This window comes from Amblyomma americanum, chromosome 5 (assembly GCF_052857255.1).
Source record: "Amblyomma americanum isolate KBUSLIRL-KWMA chromosome 5, ASM5285725v1, whole genome shotgun sequence".
Taxonomy (NCBI): domain Eukaryota; kingdom Metazoa; phylum Arthropoda; class Arachnida; order Ixodida; family Ixodidae; genus Amblyomma; species Amblyomma americanum.
Window position 1 is genome coordinate 136,842,615 of NC_135501.1, and position 7,201 is coordinate 136,849,815.

Here is a 7,201-nt window from a genome sequence, read left to right on the forward strand (position 1 = left end):
CATATATGTTACAGCTTAGCAGTGATAGAATTTTTTTTCATGTTTGAAGAGCCCCGAAATCGCGTAACGATATAAACGCTTGAAAAGCAAATAGATGTGCGTGCGATTTGCCACTGCTTAGAGGAGTTAACCACTTAGCACGATGGAGATCCGACGCTTCCCCGATACACCCTTCATGAAATATAATCGGACGTCTCAAGTTGCACAACTTGTCACAAGCAGAAGAGTCATATGGCTGTAATGTACTCACCTGGAGACAAGATCCCGCGCAATGAAACAGATACAAACTCCACGACCACTAGATGCGAGCTCCGTAAAAACCACTGACAGACGGCGATATTCCTTCCCTCGATGTCATGCAGACGACCAACCACGCAGCTCTGCCAACAGACGAATACCTTTTCGGAAAGGCGCCACGGGAACGTATGCGCAAGCGACACCGGCTATGTCGCGGACACCTAGCCATGGCTGCCGCCAACAATGAGGCGGCAAGTTCCTTTTTTCTTTGATCTTCATTCCCCTGTACTGTGCAGCCAGCAGACCGAAGGCAAGATGCTGCCGATCAAAAAGAACGCCGACAAAGTGCAGAACTCTGATGAACTCCACAGAATACAGAAGCCGAAAAGTGAGGAGAGCAGTCACTTTCCCTAATTTGTCCATTCGCGGGAGCAGCAGTGTTGAGTCCCAATGCCGCGGCGGCGTCCTTTGAAGTGCAAGCCGCCAAAGACAGTCCCTCAAAGAGTTTCGAAAGCGGCATCCGCGGTCGGGTATTAATCGTTTCCCTGTCCAGCAGCCCGCATATTCGGTGGTCAACACCCTTCACGTGTCGGCAAACAGCAAAAGGGTTTCGTCGGCCGACTTCTGGCGCTTCTTTTCCCGAAACGCAAATGGACGGACGTTACCCTCGGTTAACGCTGGCACGCCGTTGTTCATCTCTGCGAGGAGAAGTGCCAAGTGCACTGTATTTTGTTGCTGTTGTTTAGGCAATGGCACATAGCCACGCTGGGGGACTGCCCAGAGTCTGGTGCAGATCCAAACAGGAGAAAACTTCATCCAGACTTATCTCAAGCAGCTCATCAATAAAAATCGATGAGTCTGTGAAAGTGAAATAACGAATTCTGAGAGATTTTGAGGAGACTGGAATGGGAATCGACGGAGCTGAGGTGAGGGTAAAAATCAATAATTTGAAAAGTAATAATAAATAATTTTTGAGGTTAAGGAAAATAAGTGTTAACACAAAAATCTCCCGTTCTCGATAGTATACTTGTGGAGAAGTTCACACACCAACTTAAGGGCACGCCCTTTGACAGTTGTACCGAAGGACGGGCGTATAGTCAACGGCAGTCCTAATCGAGCGAGCGAGATGTGCAAATAGTTAATTCTCTGCCGTGCAAACCACCGGCAGGAGAGGATGCAATGATCTAAGGATTCAAGGTCCCCGCATGACACACGAAGATTCGACGGTGTGAACCCAGAACGTCATAGACAATGACTGAGACGAGGAATCCTGCAGCGCAGTGGTGCCATGAAAACCTCACATTACCTTGAGGTGCACATGAACGGATGCCCCATGGGAAATTTCAAGTGTTCGTAGTGCGCTGTAAAAGATGGGCTCGTGGCTCAGGTTGTGATATAGCTGGAACGTTAAAAACGTTTTCTGTTCGCCTAGCATGAGCGCTCCGCCCGATGATGATGACCTCATGCTTAGCATACCCACGGCGGGGGATTGGCCATGGTCCATTGCTGATACAAACGCACTCATGAACAAGGAGTGGAGTAATTGTATAATTTTCTATCCTAGACTCGAATTTGGATTAAAAATGATCATAAAAAACAGAAATGGAAAAATTGCTGATGGCTAGCTCTGTTAGGCCAAAATATATACGCAGCGAAAGCGCGGAAACTTCTGTGTCGGAGGAGTGCATCCACTAGATGCGCCTTTATTCATGGTTTAAGCCTGAGCCGTCGTGGCGGAGTGGCAGCGTCTCCGACTCAAAACGCCCAAGGCTCAGGTTCGATTCCGATTCCTCGGCACATGTTTATTTTTTTATTCAGTGAGTGTGCGGGGGGTGACTCCCATAGATGCCGCCACCGAATACGTTGGTTAGCGGTTAAGCGCAGGCTCTCCGGCGCAAAGCACGCGCTGCACGGCGAGGTCACGTCGGCCAAAGCAAGACCTGAGCAGCTTCGGCCAACACCACCTAGAAGTCTAGGTGTTGTTGCTTCGGCGCACTCTGACCGCACTGGCGGAGACTTGGAGCACGTTGTGCCGAGTGCGCCAGCCGCCGCCGGCCCGGCCAGACCGGTTCGGCTCCGCGGCGAGGCGCGCGTTGTGACGTCACGTGCCTCCTCGGAGCACCGCCTCGGCGAAATCGCAAGTTCGCGGCCAGTAAAGCTTTCGCTTTGAAAGCAGTGAATTCTCTCCACCCCGCGGCAGTGCCCGCTCTTCGTCATGGCAAAAATCCGTGCTTTCGCACTGATTCGAATGTAGTAAACTTTCTTAAAGCGAAATCTTTACTGCACTAACGGCGCAGATTTCGCCGTAGGCTGCAATTTGACCTTCATTCGACCGGAGCTACGCCGCCGCCGGCTTGGCGCATGCGCTCACCGCAGCTGGGTCGCCGTCTGACCGCGTGACTCGCCGCGCTGGCGTAGTTAGTGCGGGCTTGGCCATGCATGAGAGCGAGGCCCGGCCGTCTTCTCCGGATATCGCCCGGCGAGCTGCTTCACTGGAGGAATGCCAAGCGCGCGAAGGTAGGGTCATTAGAGACTGAGGAAGAGCGAGCAGGGGCGCCGTGGGGGAGAACGCCAAGCAGCCTGCTCGCAGTGCACGCGCGCAGTGTACCATCGGAACCGGGCAGAGTCTGATCATCCAGCCGACAGAGCGAGCCGTGCACTAGCCATGGAGAGAACAAGAATGAAACTGGAAAAGCTAGGGAGGTGCCGAAACTGCAAAGGTAAGGAGCGATATACCACAGCTCAGCGACTCTCTTTCTCTGTCAACAATTCTTTTGCAACTGTGATTAACCAAGCTTAACCACAGCATAATTAGAGCTACTCTTGTATATCCAGGCTTAGCCACAGTTAAGTCTCAGCCATTTTTTTTTACATGGTCATAGTGGGCACAGAAAACGATCTCTGCCTATGCCGCGGAGGGCTGCTCCCCATGAAATGTGGTTGTCGTTTGCATTAAAATACGTCATCGCATAGCAAGGTCCCATAACCCATCGTCATCGCCATTCATTGTCGTGTCTCTTGTGAACCTTGATCCCCTTCATAAAGAGCTGACCACGCAACTCGCACCACATCCCGTAAGCGCCCTGATCAAGTGGGAGTCGAAATACTTGTTTGCGCATAGTACTCTGACAGAGCATCGAAGTGGGGAAATAGAATCAGAAATGAGATTAATGCACTGTGCATTCTAAATGAAGGGTAATGAACGAAATTTACAAACCACGGTGCGTTATATCAAGCACTGTTAATTTGAAAGAAATAGTAATAATATTGTCAGTGATGACACTAATATAATACCCCTGTCAAACCGGCACCGCAAAGGCCTTTGAGAATCAGGTCCTTGTATCCAAAGGCGCAATGAGTGCAGCTACAGGCACGAATGTTGCGCATTTGCCGCTAAGAGCCTTGGAGGCGAAGGCGCCATTCCGAGACCTTTGGAGCGCAAAGGCGCGGCCTTCGAGAACCTGCGATGGCAGTGCCATCCAAAGTCAAAAAGTAAAAGCAATGAAAAAAAGCAGATGAAGCCAACAATGTTTGAAAACATCTTTTAAAAATACAAAAGTTTGTCTAGCTTTGCTTTTTGTACTGTTTATATTTTATGCCCAGATTTTAAGACAGCAAAGTGTTGCAGCAACACCGAGTGCCCCTGGTGGCAAAGGCAATACACAAAACCTGCTGCTGCTGATGACAGCAGCTGTTGCAGTTCTTTCAAGCAAGCAATTAGAATGAAAAAAAAATGACAGTGGCTAATTAGCTCGGCTATGCCAGGATATGTAGCGAAAGCAAGTGTGAAACTCCCGGGTTGGCCTTGTTCACATATTCCACAACGTATGAAGCACAAGCATAAACGTCCACTATGACCTGTAGGTCCATGTTTGATTTCAGCACCGAGGCTATCCAAGGATTGGAGGGGTCGCGTCACTCTTACGCCTATTGTGTAGGCAAACGGCACGTTGTTCTTCGGTTTCTTCAGCCCGCCGCTGAAGTCTCTTGGTCGCATTCCATCGTTCATCACGGGCCGCCTTCAGTGAAACAGGACTCAGGCCTCTCCTCCGGCTGCTGTCGCGGCTGCTAGCGGTCGAGACACCGGACGTTAAACGTGCCTGTCTCGCGGCGGCGTTTAGCCAGTCGTTCGGCGCGCAGTTCGTCTGTTTCCTTGGCGATTCGTTTCCTCTTCATCTCGTTCCGCGGTCGATTCCAGGCCTCCTCCAGCTTAACAGAATTTTCTCCATCCATACTTTCGTCTCTATTGTGACTGCGGCGCAGGCCAGCTCTCCTTTTCAATCCTGTGACATCTTATCACGCATGCGACGCAGCTGTCGAAGCGAGCGGAGGCGAGATCAACGACGAGGAAGGCCCGTTTCACATGCTGCGACTGGACCGAAAATATCCGGTGTAGTCGGTGAGGCCGCAGTGCGATTTTCGGTCACTGCTTTCACATGCAACACCGAAACAACGAATTCGGTCGGAGGAACAGGCAAGGTACCTTGATGTTTGCATAGGCAACCCATTATTAAACGCGACAGAAACATCACGCAGAATGTGTTGATGATTTTATGATCAGCGTATTTTTAGATGCAAGGCATTATTCCGTATGCTTTCATTAGAATAAACAGTCTTGCTTCCACCGCGATAACAGCTCCCACGTGAACGCACGTCGCACGCCGTCTCGACGCTCCCCATTGGTCAGTCGCAGTGCGAACACACCAACGCTGCGACTGAATACCAACCGGACGGAACTCGATCGCAAGCCGTCCGCGACTAGACCGACGGCCCTTTCCAGTCGCAGACCGACCGAATTCGCAGTGTCGCAGGCGAAAATTGCATGCATGTGAAACGGGCCGAACGCAGTGTCACGTCCTACCAAACGGCGGCGAGCGGCGCGGTGTGACGTCATGCCAGATTGCGCGACGAGCGCGCGAAGCACAGTAACCTTCCGCGGCGAGGCGCGCGTTGTGACGTCACATGCCTCGATGGAGTACCGAAACGGCGAAATCACGAGTTTGCGGCCAATAAAGCTTTCGCTTTAAAATTGTCTGAGCTCAACGAATGAACAGAATTCCCCACTTTAATTTTAAAACACTCACTTCAGCCAGCTAGAGCACAGCAGCGAGTGCTAAGCCTCGACGACTGTTTCACCTTTGGGCTGCACCGTGTAGCAGCGTCGCTACTCGTTTAAGCTTTCGCTCCTTTGGTGAAAGAAGGTGCCTTTGCTGGAAAGGCCTTCGAGGAATGCCGTGTGACAGGAGTATAGGGGTATTAGACTATTCACTACGCCTGTATCATGAAATTATATGCCGCTAGCATGACGAAAGCTGGAATTTTCAGTGACGACACAGCTCGGAACGATACCGAAAGCGGTTGGTGCCATAAACACCCAAAGAAAGGCAGGCTCGATATTTGCAGTCCTGATTGCTTTCTTTTTTCTCTCTCTTCAGCTATGAAAGTAACGCCTCGCCCTTAGCTCTGCCTCCGCCGCGGTGGCTCAGTGGTTAGAGCGCTCGGCTAATGATCTGGAGTACCCGGGCTCGAAACCGACCGCGATTCGAATGAGGCGAAGTGAGCGAAGTGCAAAGGCGCGCCCGTGTGCTGTGCGATGTCAGTGCACGTTAAAGATCCCCAGGCGGTCTCCCCCAACCCGTGCAGCAGCCAGGTGGCTGTTGCACGGGTCAGCAAAAGCAGCAACATCCTTTCTTCTCCCAGCCCCTCCTTTATCCTTTCCCTTCAGGTGTGGTTGATCAGGTGTCCGCCGAGATGTGAGATAGATACTGCGCCAGTTCCTTCCTCCAAAAACCAAGTTCCAATTTTTAGGTCCGCTCGATTCTCCTGCACTCCCTGCACCAGTTCTGTGTAAAGTTCCGCAGCGGTGCCGTGGCGGTGCCGCGAGCGTGCAGCGCCAGTTCCAGCAGTTCAAGTTTTGGAAGTAAGCAGCACTTGAACTGCTGGAACTGGCGCTGCACGCTCGCGGCACCGCCAAGGTAGATGTACACTGGTAGCGAAGGCTCCATAGACGCCCATTGGTCCAAAAAATGGCGGCTCGTGGGCACTCCAGCGCCCCCTGAATTTTGGGGGGCAAACTACGCAAACGTGACGTAGAATGACGTCACGCATACGTATGCTTTTGGCGCGAATTATAAAGCGGTCTTTCTGTAGAATCCGCGTTTTCGAGCCCGTACCTCTCGAAGGTTGCTGCCTTTCAGCGCGCCCCAACCTTTGCCAGTGAAATGTGCTCGAGGTCCTGCTAGTTATGGCCTTGTTAATGTGCAATTGGGAACGCAATGAAAGTGACTGGTAAAGGAGGGGCAGCATAGAAAGGCAGCAACACTGCCAGACACTGGCGAAGCATGCATGATTCGTAGTGCAAATACTGGTGCTAGTACTTTTGAGAGCTTTTGAGTACAGCAAGGTATGATGCAAGGTATGATGCACAAAGCACTGGCTCAAGTGCACAGTTCGCAATAGAGTGTACGGCAAGTATGGTTTTCATAGTTTCATATTCATTGTTTATTGCAGCAACCAAACAAATACAGTCACAAAGCACACCCTTGGCACACAAACAAAAAATACATGTCACAGGCAGCACAAGCAGTATTGTTTAAGTTGGCTAATCATCTCAATAGTCACAGTGCAGATAGGAAAAAGCCCTGAAGTGCCACGAACGTTGTCAGGAAATTGAAAAGTATAGAAAACAATGCTACGACAGCTTCAATTGAAGCAAACATAACATGACATAAGTAGGCGCATCAACACAGACCATAGAGCACACTGGGATTATTCTTCACATTTAATTTCTTCAGCTGAAAGAATATAGCAGGTGCGTTTACATCTGCAAGGCAATGTTAAAGCCAGCTTTAGCTTTAACGACAAAACCGAGAAAACTGCCGCAGCGGTGCAGCGGGGTGCAAATCTTACCGAACGGTGACAAAGAAGCGACGTGCAAGGACGACGAAAACTTCGCAAAAGGAGC

At 50.8% G+C, this 7,201-nt stretch overlaps 3 protein-coding genes across 7 annotated transcripts in view; all 3 read right to left on the reverse strand.

The window, feature by feature from the left end:
* LOC144132741 (uncharacterized) overlaps positions 1-7,201 on the reverse strand; it is a 646,537-nt gene that overhangs the window by 244,505 nt on the left and 394,831 nt on the right. The gene's annotated exons all lie outside the window — the stretch shown is intronic.
* Positions 1-7,201, reverse strand: part of LOC144132745 (uncharacterized) — a 170,009-nt gene that overhangs the window by 84,728 nt on the left and 78,080 nt on the right. The gene's annotated exons all lie outside the window — the stretch shown is intronic.
* LOC144132740 (uncharacterized) overlaps positions 1-7,201 on the reverse strand; it is a 78,670-nt gene that overhangs the window by 20,040 nt on the left and 51,429 nt on the right. The window lies entirely within an intron of this gene.